The sequence below is a fragment of the Gambusia affinis genome, linkage group LG22 (assembly GCF_019740435.1).
Source record: "Gambusia affinis linkage group LG22, SWU_Gaff_1.0, whole genome shotgun sequence".
Classification (NCBI taxonomy): Eukaryota; Metazoa; Chordata; class Actinopteri; order Cyprinodontiformes; family Poeciliidae; genus Gambusia; species Gambusia affinis.
The window spans coordinates 10,412,690-10,431,814 of record NC_057889.1 but is presented as its reverse complement, the minus strand read 5'-3'; the positions used below and the strand labels follow the sequence as shown (position 1 = coordinate 10,431,814).

Below are 19,125 nucleotides of genomic sequence, written 5' to 3'. Positions count from 1 at the left end.
CACAAACAGCTCTGAGCTTGTTTGCCATGTCATTGAAACCCATTAGGAAGTAGGGTTATTACTTTCATACATCAAATCTTGACATCTTCATCTTTTTAATGTGACACAGACATCCAAAGGGACATCGATGGTTCTCAAGGTTCTCAGTGTTTCACAAGAGGCCCTGCTGATGCCGTTATTAAAGACAAAACATTTTCAAAGAAATTTGTCTTCTGTTCACTTATCTAAATCAGTTTCTTATTAATTTTGTTACCAGCAAATTCTACAGAAAAATTTCATGTGTAACATACAAAATTTATAGTATTTACAAGTCCATATCCATTTTCTGAATCTGTGAAAAAAATCTGTACAGCAACATATATCTCATCTAAGCCCCAGATCTTCAATTTCTCAGTGCAGTGCATGTTTCCACAATCATGCATTAAGTTCTTAGATTATAATACTGTGTGAGCGTATGAGCTGAGAATCTTTATATTTATTTATTTTTCCAATATTTTGGAACATGCCAAACTGAATGAACCGCATGTTTATTTGGATCTAAGTGATATTCTAATGTAATAAGTGATCAGAACTGTGTGAAAGGCCAAATGTTTGGTAACCATGAAATAAAAAAAGCTATGAAAAGATATTTGTAGATGTATTTGCCTACAAAAAAGGAATTGATTTTGCCATTTGTTTGTTTGTTTGTATGAGTGTAGACAAAGCTAATGTGCTGCCCTTCCTCTAGTCCGAGGTCATAAGACTCTGCTTGCAGCTGTATGGCTGTTAAGGTGGCACTGCCAGGCTCTGAGCTAATGTCCAATGCCTCATCTTGGGTAGTGTTCTGGACGATAGGTACTGTTGTAATCCAGTTTCACTGTGAGAAAAATATAAGTTTCAGTCTCAATATTTTTATATACACAACTAGAGATCCTCACAGTAAATCGCTTATGATTTTAAAAATATGTCAAAAAGCATATCTTTGCAGTTTCATAATCCCAGTCACCCTAATAAAAATGACAGACAAGGTCCTTTGCTGTCCACAGCATGGGTTTCAGTGTTTGTCACAAACAGAAAGAATTCTAAAAAATAATCAGTGCACAGCAACAGGTGAGAAGACTGTGTACATATATATATATATATATATATATGCACGCGTGTGCATGCATGTGTGTTTAAAAAAAAGCAACAATCACTCCATACACTGAATTTATGAAAATGCTTTTGTGTTGTTTTTTTTTTAAACAATTTTCATACTTTTTTACCGAGGCAGAATAGTCAATATCTAAATACATTGAAATGATATAAAGATAGAATTAGTGACAAATAGATAGCTAAAATTGACTAAATCCACCTTTAATGTAAATTAAAGTAGAACTGTTTTCTCATAGACCTATTCTCTAAAGCTTATCAGAGTTCTAAATTATCTTGAGCCACATGTCTCCGTTCACATGACTAACTGAGTTTCATTTGCTATAACAGGATAGTGTGGTTCCCCCTGCTGTTGTCAGATATACTTACAATCCACAAAACAAACGCCCTGCTCATCCAGGCAGGAGCGTGTATTAAACTTAACTTCACATCCTGTTATGCACAGTCAGCCCATCTGCCATATGTTAGCCTCTAAGCTAGAAGCTGTAAAAATAGGCTTGGCCTAAATGTTATTAATGACCATGTGTGCTGTGAACACACCGCATAATTATCCCCTGCAGTTTCACCCAAAGCTCAGGTTTATAGTTCTCTACTGAGGTTTCCAAAACTAAAACACACAGGAACATTGGCATAAATGGACTATTTAGTTCACATATCGAGCAATATTACTTTACATTTGCACCATGATTCCAAATCTAAAAAGGCAGCAGCCAGCAGGGGTTGAAGAAGCATTAATGGACCTGTGTCTGCTTTGTTTCCCCAGGTAAGTAGGCCTAGTGCCTGATGCTTTACAGGACCAAAACAAAGTTTTAGTCAATTATATTGGTTAGTATTCAACCAATACTTGTTGCCACACTTTGAAAGAAAGGCAACAAGTATAGTCAAACATACTGAACTCTGAAAAGTACAGAGACGTTCTCATTACAAATTTTCAATGCAGCCGTAGGACACAGGCTAATTACTGAAATCTTTGTGATGGACAGTTTTTCCTGTCACACACTGAAACTGATGCTGGAATACTGAATACAATTAAATAAATAGATGCAAGCACATTGCAAATAACATCTAAAGATAAGTCAAACTTATATGAATCAGCTTTCCATGAAAAAAAAAAAAAAAGGTTATGCACCAAAAGCAAACAAAGTCTGCGTCTCTGTTGATTTATATTCTGCTGCTAGCAGCAAATGCTGCAGATGCAGCTGACATTTGGTTATGTATCAGATGTTATAATGACTTGTTACCGAGCCAGCCCCAAGCTGCTGTGGTACAGACTTCTGTAATTACTGTCAGAATCCACACAACCACCATACATCTCACACACAACGCGCGAAACACAATCTGTTGCATAAACTAGATTCAGTCACTTGCACATGACAGTAAATGGGTTTGGTACAATAAATGCTGTACAAATAAAAATATAGATATATATGTTATCCCCATAATCATGCATCCCAAAACTCTAATTGTGCTGTAAAAAACAGGGTTGTACTGTTATCCTATACATTTTAAGCATCCAAAAATTATATGGGACCAGGTTTCTTCAATTCTGATTTTTTTTTTCACGTCATTTTTTCCAGCCTCTTTGTTTCCTGCTTCAAATACCATTTTGGTCCATTAATACACCTTGGTTTTCTTTAGTTTGAGACTTCTTTTTATTTAAAAAAAAAACAAAACAAAAAAAAAACATCACATTTTAGATTCCTTGTTGAAATATTTGCAACAGTTATTACAGCAGTTATTACCCAATTTAGATGAGTTCAGTGTGGGCACAAAAGTAAGTGTAGTCAGTAAAAATGTGTGCTCCTGTGAAATCGATCATTATGTTATGGGTATATACTCAATTATTTTATATAGAGTGGAGTGAAAATTAAATTTTAAATGTACAGATAACTTTGGTGCAAGATTTATGACTTCAGCATAATATTAAGGTATCAGAAGTTACAATTTTTTAACAGAACTTTTCTTTCAGGAAGTGTTTTCACATAAATAGTCAGGTCCCACGTTCATTCTTCAGCTGTTTTTGTATGTATACATTTGAGTCTCTGCACAGTTTCTGTCTTTCCAGCTGGATAGCTGTTTACCCTTAACCCAACCACAAAATCATAAAACAAACTGAACCTAACCATTGCGACCCTTACATTTTTTTTCCACAGGAATTTCCCCACTTTGATGCTCATCCTGCATACAAAAATATGAACCCGGTGTCATTGTACACACAGAAAAATTACAAAAAACTCTTGATATCCCCAATTCCTTTAAAAAGGACCTTGTTTAAAGAGGTTTGAAGGTATCCCCACTTTTCTTAAAAAAATAAAGTTGACGGTCATCTAAAGTGTAGAAAAGACCTGGTTTTATTGTATTAAATCAATTGTTGATTTTTATCAACAATATAAGATACAATCCATAGCTAAAGGTACTATAAACATTTGGATTTTACTGTAGGTTATAGAATGAGAGATGTTTTACTTTAATAATTTGATTAGAAAAGGGTATCATAATTTGGAAACCAAAGCTTTAAAAATTTAATTCCAAGTTTCCATAAATTTTTATGTTAAAAAACAAAAAAAATCTAACAATGACACAGAAGTAACATTTTTAATTTGTCTGAACAACTGGAACTACACTTTGCATCTTGGATGGAAAGGCTGCACCTAAACCTCTGGGGCAAAAACTGACTTAAAGGTTACTATGGCAATTGCCCAATTCCTGACAGAAACTGTGGTGAGGGTTGCTTCAGTCTGACCGCAGCTCATTATGGGCTGGTGGGGAGTCACTGTCTGAGATCTCTCCTCCAGACACTTTCTGGGAGCTAATTAACACACATCTCCTCTTTACACCAGCTTACACTCACTCTGTTGCTTTGTGGCATTTACGTCCCCACAGATTTTCATTAAATACAAACACACAACAACAAACTCTATTAAACAAAACAAATACTGTACATAGGTCCGTGATCATTAGTAGGTTTCATTTGTGATATTCCAGTTAGAGTCAGTCAGTCCACCAGTAAACAGACTGGTCCACCAGCCCACCACCTTTCTGGGAGAGCAAAGCTTCCCTGAAGCTAAGACATCTAAGCAGGACTATAGTCTGTTTAAAGGTTAATAGGTTCACCAACAATGAATTACTGTTGGGTGAAGGAGCACTGGTCTGCAAATGGCTCAGTCTCAGCTCAACACAACTTCTGACCCTTCTTATTAGATGCTTTTACTTGGTCGCCTGCAATTATTGGTAAAGTTGTGTTGAAAAGATTTAAAATAAATTCATCTTTAACTGCAGCACATTTGATTACACTCTCTTTTCTGAATCCAACCATTAGTTTATCTGCAGTTAATTTAGTGGAAAAAATATCAGATGTTTGCAAATTCACTGGTGTGACTTTGATTTTCACCCTTATTGCTCATTGTAAAATAAATTGGGAATTCAAATGTCCTGTTTCTATGAGGGCACATGTCATGACCTGTTCACTTAAACAAAATACTACTGTATATGCAAGTTTAAAAAGGTTTACTGGTGGAAAGGTGAACAGTGGCAACTTGGGGTCAACAAGTCCCCCTAAATATTTTTTTAAGGGTTGGATTTGGTGCCATTCATCTAAATCTAGGTCGATTGTTTTTATCTTTGTACTTGAATGATGGATGCTGAAAGAACATGCATCAAAAAATATAAAAATATGATAAAGATACCTTATCTTTAAATAGTTACCTTACAATCTAAAACATATGCACATAAGGGAATCATCTTTTTTTAACACAACCAACAAAAATGTGTTTCCTTAAACAAGGAAAGTAAAACAGATATACTGGTCTAGTAGGTTAGAAAACATGCTTAAACAAGAAAGAAATGCGGGAAAGAAGGCATCAAAAAGAGTGTCCCTGAAGTACATCCAACCACACACACACGCCAACGCATGTGCATGCACATGCACATGCACACACACATTTACAATCACAGGGGGCTGGTGTTGGCACAGACAGTTTGGAGCTGCAGGGCTTGATGTTGAGCCCACGCTGCCTATAAAAAAATAAAAATAAGAGATCCATATCCTGTGGAGCAAAACTAGATTTTTGCAGAGATTAGTGTGGTTTCCACTTCTTTCTGCCTGCCAGAGTTATCTATAATGTAAAATAAATAAATAAATAAACAGCATACTTAATTTAATTGTGGGCACTAAATTTAAATCTGGATAAGAAAACATCAAACAGTCAGGAACAAAGCTAAACTTGAATCAACTCTAGATGTCATTATCTTTAATATTTTTGGAGACTGTCTGACTAAACTATGTAATTATGTGAAGTCTGGTATCCTCAGCAATATTCTTCAGAACACAATGAGATTTTTTTTTTAAAAAGAGTGCAATCAAAGCCCCTTTATAAAACGTAGCGTTCCTTCTTCTGTTTGAGTTTCAGATACCATCAAAGTCATAAAAGATAAACCTACCAAATGATCTAAAGTTGCCTGTGGTGGTTTTTGTAGAGGTATTTAAACAAATGTAAGCTGCTTAAACCTTTTTGTGAGGATGCCAAGGGGGCACAGCAGTGGGATTTTACCTGTTTGTAATGCTTCAACATAATCTTGTTCCCAAATTTTCAGCTATTTCTTTAAAATAAATTAAACAATAACTCAAATGCTTTCACACAGCATCAAGTCCAGAATTAAAATTTTAAGGTGTGGCACTGAAATTTAGGTGGAGCTGGGACAATCCCAGCCAGGTCTGCATTGCGTCTAACATTTAGCCAACACATCCTCTGTGAGACATCCGATCTTCGGTGTTTATACAGGCAAATGTCTGGTGTTAGAAAGCCAAGCACATGTGGTGGAAACATGTTTACAGCTGTGGTCTCACTTTAGCCTATGATGTCATGGCATAGAAAAAGGCGGAAAAAAAGGGTTTTTCTTTGCATGTGAATTAAGTCTTTGAATTTTCCACTGTGCAACTAAAGGACAAACACCAAATTGAACATCTCTTAAAAATAAACTTTTTAGAAAGTTTGTAACAAAGAAAAAGAAGTTAAATGAGGATAGTTTAGGGCTGTGGGTCCAGAAGAGAAAGGAGAAAAAGTTTTAAACTCCACAGCTGAAGTAAGAGCTCCCCCTGGGGCAGAGCACAAATAATACAGTCAGATTTGGCCAGGTTTAATTTTTGTCTCCTGGTGGCCTCTCTGTCATAAATTAGTGCACAGAATGTTCCCTTCTGATCCCTTCAGAGCTTTTCTGGATGTTCTAAAGCTAAAAAAGGAGTCAAAGAAAGAGAAATCACCTCAGGTAAGAGAAAATACATGCTTCTCATCTGGTAAGCAACCAAAATTCTCACAATTATCTGGATTCCCTTTACCACATGTTCTTTGGCTGGTGTTCTTTCCAGGCTTTATCTTTAGCAGTACCTGGCTACCAATGGGAAATCTATTCCAGAGAGGATGAGTTGAGGACTGATTATTATTGCAATTTAAAACATCATGTAAATCAAGAGATTTAAAACTATGTTCTTAGATGTGAATGAATGCACTTTTTTCCCCCCCAAACACATCTAGGACCTAGAACAACTCAATTATGACTGTTGTTTGAGTAGCAGACTGTTGAATACAACTATGCCAATCTTAAAGAAAAAATTCTGGAGATGGCTCCAATAATTTAAGTTGCAATATCAACATACTTCCCATTAAACCTCAAACACTTCTCCTTTCTTCACAATCAGTTTAACTATTTGACTTCCACGCTAAAAAGTAGATTTGCAATAAGATTGTTGGTAAAATGTAGTTTCTGTCTTTTAGTTCAAGTTTTTTGTTTTAGTTACCCAATTATGAGCCAAATAGTTATCTTTATTGTTGAGCTTTACTTTATTCACTTTGCATTAGATGAATAAATAAAGAGCAAAGACACACAGCACAAGATTGTAGCTTTTCCATATATCTTTCATCAACACTCCTAGTTGCTGGTTTACTTAATTATCTGTTAGAAGTTCAGGGGCATAAAATGTTAAGGTGTGCAAACTGGGACAAGTGAGTACTCAGCTGATGTGAGATAAATTTCCAATTCAGCATTATCATGGTAATAGGACAATGGTTGACGGGGCTGACCAACCCTCTCTGCATCACACCAGTGACATATTAGCAGCAGAGGAAAAGTTTTTTTATCCCAGAAAGAAACGCGCTTCCTGATGTGAAGCCAGCATCTAAGTCAAGAATCCCTGGAAAGACGAGGACAGAGACAGCAGGAGACGGGATAAATAGTTGCTGGGAGTTAAAGGAAAAGACGAGAAATACACAGACCCCGCTTGTCTGTTGTGTCTAACAGCTATAATTATAGTTTAAAAAAAAACCAAAACATGATATAATGAACCTCTGCAACCCATGTAAGCAAATTTTTGCTGAGAGAACACAATGACCTCCACTAGCAGGAACAGTACTTCACTAACAGCCTCAGTGAAGGATAAAACAGTGAGCAATCAATTTGTGATGAAGTCACATCAGCAGGTCATGATTTGCAGAACTGAATATTTCAGCTCAAGAATCCCCTTCCCCCCATTTTTTCTAAATAATGCAGTAAAATTGAAAATTCATTAAATCAATAGCACTGTCAAATATATTTTTTTGAAAATATGTCTTTTTAAAAGATGCTTTGTTTTATTTTCAGAATGGATGACAGAGCAGTCTAGTTGATTTAACAAAGTGCATTTACAATTTGATTGCTTCTTTTCTTTTGAAAATTTTATCCAAAGTACAAAATGACCTAAAAAGTAGAATTTCTCTTTATCATCAAAAAAAAAAAGAAAAAAAAAAGAAAATGATAGAAAACAGTAAAATACTTACAGTCCTCTGGAAAGACTTTTGCATATGTTGACCTCATTATTTTAGTTTTTAACATTATCTTCATTGTTATTAAGATAGGGTGTGCTGGGGAGGGTTTTAAAATGTTCATGTGAACCTATAAAATGCAAAAAGGAACCTGCATTTCCATCTTAGTAGGAAATTCAGCACAGATGCTAAAAGTTACATTGCAAGGTTTAAAATGTTTTCATTTATTATTAAAGTAGTTTATTTAATCAATCAGGGCTGTCCTCTTAAATGAACTTTAGCCATCTGCCTCCCATTTCTCTAAATATTCTCAGCACCAGATGTGAGGTGCATGTCCTTTCTTGTGTGTGTCAGACCTTCATCATGATTTGTGCTGTCTGTGAAGTATCACATGTATGGGTTTAAAGTGGGGGCAGCTTTAGTTTTTTTAGCCGGATTACAGAGTGTGAGAAAGTGCTAAAGAAAAGTGCTAGCTGCAGCTGATATGGGTCCACTGGGACATCCCCTCTGTTGAGGTCATACTTCACTCTCCAACTCTCGTACATCAGTGCTGACATCACCATTGATCTTTGCCAAGCTGTTGCCATGGGTGACGTAAATGCATGTTTGTGAGTGAACGCTTTGTGTAAGGAAAGACAATCAAATTTTATTGGCGTTATAGTAGTGGAGATGGACATATTGCAGGTTTTTCTAAGTGTTTACAACTGAAGAATTATTACCTTAAAAGCAGTCTTTGATTATAAATCATAATTTCTTTAATGCATTAAATGATCAAAACACACATGGGCAAAATACACTGATGAGTTGGCTGTTTTACCATCTCATTCAGTCTGATGGAAAATAACAGCCAGCATCATAAAACTGGATCTAAGAAATGATGCAAATGGTATAACTAAATTTCAAATCAAAAACAATAAATGTTTCATCTTTCACCCATGAGCCAACTTATAAATATTATATATTGTTATGTTATTTTATTGCACTATTTTGTATATCTCAATTAGGACAGGAGAGGAAATCTTTCATTTAAAAAACAAACAAACCTTATACTATCAGAAAACCCCCCCCAAAAAAAACACTGAAAAGCTCTTTCAGTGTTGCTGGGAGTTAAATATTCAAATATTGTGAAAGTCTTAAACATCCATTACTTTTATTTGGTTCAACAGTCCCACAGTTTCTTTAGATTAGTATTTATTTAGGCTTTCTGATTCTGTGACATTCTTGCAACACCTACAATGCTTTTTATTTTAGTCTGTTTTAGGGATGCACAATATATAAAAATGTAGCAATGTTGTAATTGGTAAATAAAGTGATAATGATATTGTCCTGGAATATCAATTTTCATCTTTTTCTCCTCTGCGTCTCCAACACTCTGATTGGGGAATATAATTTGTGTCCAGTGTGAACATCTGCTGCTATAGACTCTGTCCAACTGGCTAAATTTGACATGAGAATGAAAAATGCAAGTTAATAACACTTGGAATATATTTGCCAACAATTATTACACTCCAAGATATCCTTTGCGATATGAATTTTGGACAAACTGATGTTACGATAATTATATAGTTGCAATAAAACTGAAAACACACACTAACGCGTGCTGAATATGCATTCCCTTTAAAGCTTCCAGGATTAAATACAGACATACATTTATTAATTTAAAATTTTTTAAACGTGTTAAGTATATCAACAAATGTCTATTCTTAAATAACTCATCAGTATTGGGGATAAAGAACTGGACATCCACAAAACTAACTTATAAATGAAACAAGAAAAATCCTACATTCAATGCATTGCAAATAATAATAATAATAATAATAATAATAATAATAATAATAATAATAATAATAATAATAATAATAATAATAATAATAATTTTCTACTTAATGTTGACACCTTTCACAAAAACAGTTTTATGTGCACAGGTTAAATGTCAAATACAAAACAATTTGACAATTGCCATACATGAGTTAGACAGTCAATAAAAATAGCAAATCACTCTGGTCCTGTGCAGACATACCTTTTAGATGCTACTCATCTGCTGTAAAACATTTAATTTCAGCTCTGACCCTTCTCATACAGTATTCCATTTTTATAAATTTCACAGTTTACTTTTAAAAGTCAAAGTACAAACCATGCTGTCACAGCCGGGTACAAGTTAGCAAAAAAGCAGCTAAAGGTTAAAGAAAAACAGAACCTTCAAAACGCTTTCCTCAAGACAACTTTAAAAAACCACAAAAAAGTCTGGCTCCTGTTATAGAATTTATTAACATATTAGTGGTGATTTGAAACTTTTGTAGAGTAATACTACTGTCTAAAAAAATTGTTTTTCAAACGGTTCACCATGAATGGTACAGAAAAAGCCATCTGCTGTTGAACAAATAAAACATGGCAACCGTGAACATGTTTTAATTCAGTGTGTGGCTAGGCTTGCGTTATGTTGCCAACATCTGTGTTAAAGCCGCCGCCACTTCCTTACTGTGCCAGCCAATCCTGGGAAGTGAGGCAAGAGTGCCAGCGGTAATCAGAGCTCTTTGTGTCCGTGCACAGAGCTGCCTACAATGCATAATGGCTGTAATCCGCTCCTCTCAATGTGTCGAGAAACCTGTGACATGCTCACAACTCCAAAAATATTCCAGGCTCCATAACTTTTACAACATTACAGCTAATCAGGTTAAAAATGCCGGCTTCGCAGTAGCGGCAGAACCACAGACAGTTACACAATGTACCCAGAGCTTGCAACACTAGACAGATTTGGAATTGAAGATGGATGTAGTCTTGAAAAGAAATTTGGCTTTATGTGCAACCCTCTGGAAAAAAAATATAAGCATGCATGACACCATATTTGAGTTAGTACAAATGTACCACCTCTAGCCATATAATTGAAACTTTTAATTAATACACTTATTAATTAATGTGTGAAACAATAGTTTTTATCAGCTTCATTTCTTCTTCCTAATAATCACTACTATAGAAGTAAATGCATGCTTGACATAAGAAACACAATGTATCCATATCAAAGTAAATGCAAATTATGTAGCGTTCTTTAAGTTCTAAAGAATTTCATCTCGTTCCAGTACATACTCCCAGGCGCCATAGACCGACGAAGGTGACTTTCACAAAAAAAATCGAGATGAATCTGACAAACTGCGGCAGGATCAAACGGAACCATGAAAATGAGTAGGTGGTAAATAAAACGAATGAGCAACCAAGATGTTTTAAGTGCAGCTCAGACAACTCCTATTTTCCGAAATAAACGAGGCTGCTTTAACAACATCAGAAAAGGAGTGGGATCAAGAAAATCTATTTTAGGAATGAGGGCACATAAATTCAATTGCACTTGCGGAGCTCACAGATCATGATTTAGACACATCAAGATGTTATATGACACAGCGCCTTGAAAATTATTTACAGACCTTTTAAACATTGTGTTACATTACAACTATAAACCTCAAAGTATTTTGTTAGAATGTTGTGTAAAAAATAAAAAATATATTTTTTAAACAAAACTACAAAAGCGCCAAATAATTGTGAAATGGGATACAAATCAAAGATTGTTTAGAATTTTTTTTTCTTTTACAAATAAATACAAAAACCCTCACAAGATAACTTTTTACTCAGCTCCTCTGAGTCAACATTGTAGAATCACTTTTGGCTGAAATCACAGCCTCGATTAACTTGAGGTATGTAGGCATGGCTCTACCAGTTGTGATAGAAATTTCTTATGCCCAATCTTCTTTACTGTGCAACTCAAGCGTAGTCCATTTGGAAAGACTGTCTACACAGCCAATTCCCAATGTTGTCACATATTCACAATCTTATTTAAGTCTTGGCCATGAGTGATTATTGTAGCCCCAAATTCATGTTTGTGATCATGAACCTTTGCTATTACAGCCTCTAAAATGTTATCTTTTATCATTGCCACTTATTTAGATTTATTTACATCTTTAAAAGTTTAAGAAAGTTATATGTCCCTGCTAAATATAAGCATTCCACGCCGCCATGCAATTTTCACGGTGAATATGTGTTCAGAATTATGTAAAGAGTTAGTTTTATGTCACACACACTACCAAGCTTGGTGTCATTTGACCAAAATACCAGTTCTTTAATTTTCTTTCAACAATGACTTTCTTTGTGTTACTTTTTTGTAAAGTTATAGAGTGCATAATAAAGAGTAGTCCTGTCATAGAATTTCTACTATCCGAGTTATGGGTTTCTGCAACTCCTCAAGAGTTTCCAGAAGCCTTCTGGCTTTCTCTCCAGTAATTACTCTCCTTGCTCTGCTAAGCAGTTTTGGTGGGTTTGGCAGGGAATGTTTTTGTTCATCCTTTTACCACAAGGGCCTAAATCTATGAAGTAAACTTAATTCTGTACGGCTACATGTAAAATGTCTATAGCTACATGCTCTTTGTAATTATCAATACAGTGTTTGTTGTTGTAGTCACATAAATCTGTATGTAGTGTTGTCTTGCTATTGTTTCATCACTGAGACATTCTTGCATTGCACAATGGACTTACACTGACACTGAAAGAATGCCCTCACCATGACCAAAACAATCCTGAGTGTTCTCACTGAGCCAAACACATCACACTGTTCCCTGCTCTGAATTGTTGGCTGGCATGCAAACAGTACACTACTGTACAGTGCAATGCCTGTTGTGCCTCATTGGCTGTCTCTTCTGAGGCAGTGGTGTGGTGTAAGGCGTGTTGGCTTGACACTCATTGCACACGTGCCACCTGCATCATAGCGTCATTCCTTCTAACTTTTTCATCACCCAGAGATGCACGGTTAGCGACACCCAGACATAAACTGAAAAGCAGCATTACAGGCAGACACAGACCAGCTGCACAGACAGAGAGACATGGCTGAATCACAAATGCACATACGGAGTCAAACCCTCAGAAGGGAAGAAGTCAAACCCTTCTTAGGAGGCTGTGGAAGAAGGGATGTTTGTGCTTCATCACTGTCTCAGTTATAACAAGCACACAAAGTCAGATTATCAGCAGAGCTGCAGATAACCTCCAAACTGAAAGCAAAAGATAACTACACATTCAAAGAAGCTCACCTATGGTTTAATATTATGCATGTTTGGGCACACCTGTTGCCATGGCATTGGGCCCTGCCATGGTATGAACAAACAGCCACACAAGAGCCTGCCCAGTACTGGCACAAACTGCAGCACAGTTGGCATGGAAAGTTTCTTGCATGAGAGGAAGAAAAGAAAATCTGATAAATCCCATCCAGTGAAACTGAGCTTCTTTTAGGTAAAGCTTTTCATTGTGGTTTAATGCAGTTTCAAAGTAACAGATCTCAAAGAAAGAAAGGGATCTGAACTTGTGTTGGCAGCTAAGGCCTCATTCTGCCAAAGCTGTCACTGAAGCAACAGCCCTTTTTATTTTTTTTACAAAAATGACAGACATCAGATGTCTGGTTTGGTTTTGATTTCACTGGCTTGCATGTAAAATGATCTCCACACAATTCTTAGAGCAATTAACATGTTCACATAAGTGCATGCATCATAAAGGGTGTCTCTCGCATGTGTGTGATTACAACATTTTGTGTTTCCTCTTCCAAATCGGGCAATCACAATGACATTGTACGTCAGCTCTTCCTGCACAAAGGGAAGTCTACCAGGGGTACTTTGACCTAAGAAAACTCCCTTTCCTCCAATTTCATTCCTTCTCTCTTCTCTGAGTCCCCTCACATTCACACCTCCCTCCATCCGCTCCCTCTTGTTTCTTGTCAGCTGGTGGGGAGATCCAGATGTGCAGGCAGAGGGAATTAGACAGGAAAAGGAGAGGGAGAGAGGGACAAAGACAGAAATCTACATCCCCTTGAAGACAGACTTCATTGTGTAAGACTTTCTGGACGAGACTTTTACACACATAGACAAAAACAATTATGTGAACAATGGAGTCCCTCTGGACAACAAGGACCGATTGTGCACTCCCTTGCAAAAGTTACAGCTGCCAGTTTCATAGTTTGTTTTTTTTTGTTTGTTTTTTTTCTTTTTGTGGCTATATTATGTGATCAACCAATGCAAAGTAGTGCATAAATGTGAAATACGGATAGGTATCAGGGAGAACTCAGCTTTTAAAGAGATACATCTTCAAAATTATTACAATTTTCCATCATACCACTCCTTAAATTAAACTTTACATTTCTTAGCAAATATCAGTTGTCAGGGGTTTTACTAATTATGCTGGGTAAAAAAAGAATGCAGATGCTCCTTTACCACCCTTTGCATCTCAAGTAAGCTTTTTGAAAAAAGGCTACTGCACTTTTCCTAAAGTTAAAAGAAATACATTCTACACTGTCACACACACACACAAAAAAACAACACAATGGTGATGATGTTGTGAAAAACTAAAATGGTACATAATTATAAAGTAGGCATGGATCGGCTACCCGAATCAAGGTGTGTCAAGGTTTTAAAACGTTACCGTTTCAAAATTAAAGGAATATTCCACTGTATTGTTGCTCAACTCTTTCGGAGATACCACAGAAAGCACAAACTTTTCTAAGACTGTTGAGAAAACAGTAATATTTGCTTCTCTCCCACCTCTTGCTGCACACTGCTGAGGGGCTGGCTGTAATAAGGCTTCTACTTTTGCTGACAAAAATTATAGATTAAACTGTTTCAAAATACTGAGTCACAAATAAATAATGACAGTCTTCCCCAGGACAAGGACCACTGATCAGTCTTAATCATGCTTAAAGCTCAACACAAAGTTGTTAGAAACTAATGGCAGGCAGAGGTTACATATGTACTAAACTGACCTTTTATTCTGAGATTTTAAGCTGTGACTGATTAAAATATGTCAAAGTTATATAAATCTAGCTGATGTAATAGAACATTTCTTCACATGTACATGACTAATAAGTTAATTGCTCTTACATGAAGGCCTAGATGTGAAATTACAGAAAAGCAATGAAGGGGAATTTCTACACAATGACAAACACAGGCAAACTAAACACACCCTTTGATCCTGGAACCATGTGAATTAAATTAATCGAATGAGTCAGCAAAACGGAGGCTATTCAGTCATGTACAATGTCTGGAAAATAAAGCTCAGAACAGAAACACACCAATCCAAACAAGAATTCCCTTTAGCAGTCCACCACATTAACTTTGTTGCTCAAAAGTCAAACAGCTTGATTGCTGCAACCCATTCTCCTCTGGCAGAGACAACCAAATTATTGAGGTAAATATTTATTCTCAACAGAGGACCCCAAACCTTTAAATGTCAGTACTCACCGTGAAACTCTACCAAAAGTCTTTCCCAGTCCGCCTGTAGAGTTAGCACAGACTAACTGCTGAGAAACGGGAGCAACAAGTCGAGCCCAGTGGAGAACAATGCATATCTGCCAGAGTTCAGCAAAGCATAAGCAGAGTGGAGACACACAGCGGCTCAGTCATCAGGGCCGCCGCTCACATGGGACGCTCCGAAGAGGAGGTATATATGAGAGAGAGCGATGGAAGAGTCTCACTCAGCCTGAAACCAAAGGAGGGTTCTTGTACTCCTTTCTCCACGTCTTGCAGCCTTCTTTCCAAATCTGTCTTGAGAAGTTTCAGATTTCGTGTCTGTTTCAAGTTGGCCTGGCCTTCCTCTGTTTGTTCCCTCCCCTTTCCTTTACAAGCTCAATTCTTCTGTTTTTTTTCCTGCTCACACCACAACATCTCTTTGTTATAGCTGTTATCGAGTTATGAATAGTGAACAAAGTCCTTGATATGTGTCTCTTTATCTGAGGTAGCGATGCAGGGTTGTTCTAGGACACACCTAAGAACAAATAAAGAAGTAAAAAATATCACAAGATTGTTTCTTGTATGTCACTGGCCTTACATGTAGTCACAGAAAGCAAAAAAAAATAAGACACCTCAGATTGTAGTTCCTTCTCTTTTGTGCCCTTCTCTGATATCATTCTTTTTACTTAAAGCCTTCAATTCAAACATGGCCCAAATACTACACCACAGAGGGATAGAAGTAGAAAAGCAGTGAGAGAATGAGCGAGAGTCAGAGAACCTGATACAGCTAAAAGTAACAATTATTTGAATGAGTCACTCAGCAGAAAGATTTTCTTTTTTTTTTATTCCAATGTTAATTTAAGAAAAGGAGGAGAAGTCCAAAGAAGAACACGGAAAAGTTGGGGGAAAATTGGCTTATTCTGGAACGCTGTGCCTCCTGATGACTCCCAGAGGTCATGGGAGAGGAAGAAGCAGGAGAACAGAGAAGGAATGGAAGAGAAAGGGAGGAGAGACATGGGCTTGGATGGGTAGCAATGTACTTCCCATCTTCTGAAGTCCACCCTCCAAGGTACATTTAAACAAAAAGACTTGATGACAGGACCAAATAACATGAAGAAACAATTGTGAAACAGACTATGTAATACACAAGATAGTGGATTCTTATATATATATATATATATATATATATATATATATATATATATATACACACACACACACACGACACAGCGATGGATTGGAACACAGCGAGATGGACCAAACAGACTTCCTGAACATCACAGAGCATCTCTGGGTAGTCATGGGAACACTTTGCAAAAACACCTGAACCTTGTTTTTATTTGTCTGGTTGTCTGGTTTCATCTTATACCCCTAAACAAAAATTTTGTATAAATACAGAAGATTGTAGTTGTGGAGAACCGCAACTACAGATATTGTTTTGGGTCATAGAACAATATCCCAAGCTTTGGAGATTTGACGGATCGCTGTTGGAGAAACCTACAAACACATGGCCACTCATCTAAAATTACAGGCTGCGCAAGAATAGTATTAATCAAAGAAGCAGCAAAAGAGGACTTTGGTAACCAACAACGGCTAATCACATATGCCACAAATCTGCTATTTGTGAAGTAAAAATAGTTTGAGCTAAATGCAGGAGAATCCTGGAGGAAAACCTATTATGGACTGTAAAAGACGAGCTGAAGTTCACCTCCCAGGAGGATGACAAATAAGCATACAACCAGAGCTGCAGAGGATGTGATAGAATGGCCCGGTCATGACTCTGAACAAAATCCAAGAGAAAATCTGTGTAGAAACTTTGAAGTTGAGAATCACAAAGCTGCCTATTCAATCTGACTAAGCTTGTGCTACATTGCAAAAAAGAATGTGCAACGTTGTCAGCATAAAGATACACAGAGCTGGTAGAGGCACTCCCCAAAAGACACGCAGCAAAAAGCAGTTCTATGGGTTATTGATTCAGTGGGGTTTAATGCAGAGTAAATGCTCAGATCAATTTTCCATTTTTTATATGAATAATTTGCAAATCAAATCAAGTATAGTGTGTTTATGTTGTCTATAACAAGAGCCCAGTTAGGTACATTAACCTTTGTGGTTATAAGGTGACAAAATCTGCAATTTTAATCCTTCATGGCAATATATTGTTGCACCATACATAGGATGCTTTCAATCCAGTGACACTTAGACTGACCCATGTAACCATTTCTGTAAAGTCCCATTGCAGAAGACCTGCATCCTGTTTAGACCTGCCGTCACAACATTTAGAGAAGGAAGCGTACTGAAAGAGGCTGAAGTAAACATGCACAGAGAAGGAATTACAGGGAAAAACAAGCTGAAAGTGAATCTCTAGGATCTGCTCTGTGACCAAATTACAGAAACAGACAGTTTTCTTTACAGTGTATACACATACTTCCCATCTGACAAAATGTGGTCAGCTATCGTGGTTGAAGTGGTTGGAAAGCACATTTCCTGTGTATGAAGTCAAGTATGTTGACAAATGTGTCCAATTTTTTTTTATTTCGAGCCATAACACAAGATCAGTGAGTTGTGTTCTGCACACCACCGTGTTCTAGCCTCCAAATCCTACTTCCCAACACAAACATATAAAGCTATGTGAAAAAGGATTTCTCTTATTGATCCAAGCACACTAGTACAAAGCTCATTATGAAAAAGACTGCCAAACATGAGCATGCAAAACACAGACACAGTGAGAATGTGCACTTTAGGCATCTTTAATGTTCGGTATCAGCAGGTGATGGAATATCAAAGAGCCCCTGCATCCTGCTGTAACAGAGCCGCCTTTGAATGCATGCAGATCAACATATTAGCAGACACACAGGAAATTTCATTTCGTTTGATGTAATGGGTTATCATTTTCCATAATAAGCAAAAAACAACAAGAACAAAAAAGTCCATCATGAAAGTATAATGTAGCTTTTCAGCTTTCATAGGATGACTTTTCATTTATGGAGTCAATCAGGGGCATTAATATCATTTTAATCCTGGAGGTTTTGATGACTACTTTGAACTATTCTTTTTCCACAAAGGTGGTGGTACATAAGATGAAAAAGTTCTGCCCTTATTATATAGTCATGAATGGAGAGGGATTTTCAACTGTCCACATGGAGAAGCAAAATCTATTTTTACTGTACAGTCAGAATCATAAGACTCAGCTCTCTGGTCTGAAGGACAAGGCGGCAGGGCTTTAAAATTTGAAAACCTGTACCAGAAATGAAGGATGGTGGCTCCAGCATTATGATGCTAGATTAATTTTCTGGCAGAAAATCTATCCTGTATTATGTAGCTGCCACCATCATCATGGACATGTGTGCATTGCACAAAGCAGATGAAATGTTGAACTATCTGACTGGTCACTACAAAAATAATAATTTCACTTCCTCGCAAAAGAAACCTGTAGAAAAAAAAATTAAAGATTACTTTATCCTGAAACTGCAAGGGGTATGAATAATTTTGGATGCAACTGTTAATGGTTGAAAATTGAAATGTAATTAACTGAAAACAAACTAAATTAATTACCCACACACAAAAAAAAAGAAAAAAAAAAAGAAAAAAAAAAAAAAAGTGCTTATCACCCCAATTTCTATTTACATAAGTAAATAAAAGCTAAAGATAGTTCTAAAATTTATGCCCAGGATGAAAATGGGCAGATTACTAAATTTAACTGCTGGTGTCCATAATCTGTTCATAATCTATGCTTTACTTTCTTACACATCCAGACAGCCATGTACCTTTTACATCAGACCACATCACCAGATGTTTACATGCTCTTTGAGGATAGAAATCTCTTTCAGTTGGCATATAACTCAAACACATTTTTTTAGATTTTTTTTTTTTTACTACTTTTTGCTCACCTAGGAGAGAAAAAAAAACAGAACTCCCTTAATCTGAGTCTTGCAGTCGCCACAAATAAAATAAAG

General features: G+C 36.5%; 1 protein-coding gene across 6 annotated transcripts in view; it reads right to left on the bottom strand.

Moving 5' to 3' along the window:
- The window catches only part of sash1a (SAM and SH3 domain containing 1a), a 168,036-nt gene that overhangs the window by 57,621 nt on the left and 91,290 nt on the right, over positions 1-19,125 (bottom strand). Inside the window, exon 1 of one of the 6 annotated variants that reach the window (XM_044105906.1) lies at positions 15,185-15,660. The exons of the other annotated variants lie outside the window; for them this stretch is intronic. The gene's annotated coding sequence lies outside the window, so the exon portion shown is untranslated. Of the gene's footprint in view, positions 1-15,184; positions 15,661-19,125 lie in introns of those variants that run through there. 6 annotated transcript variants of the gene reach the window in all.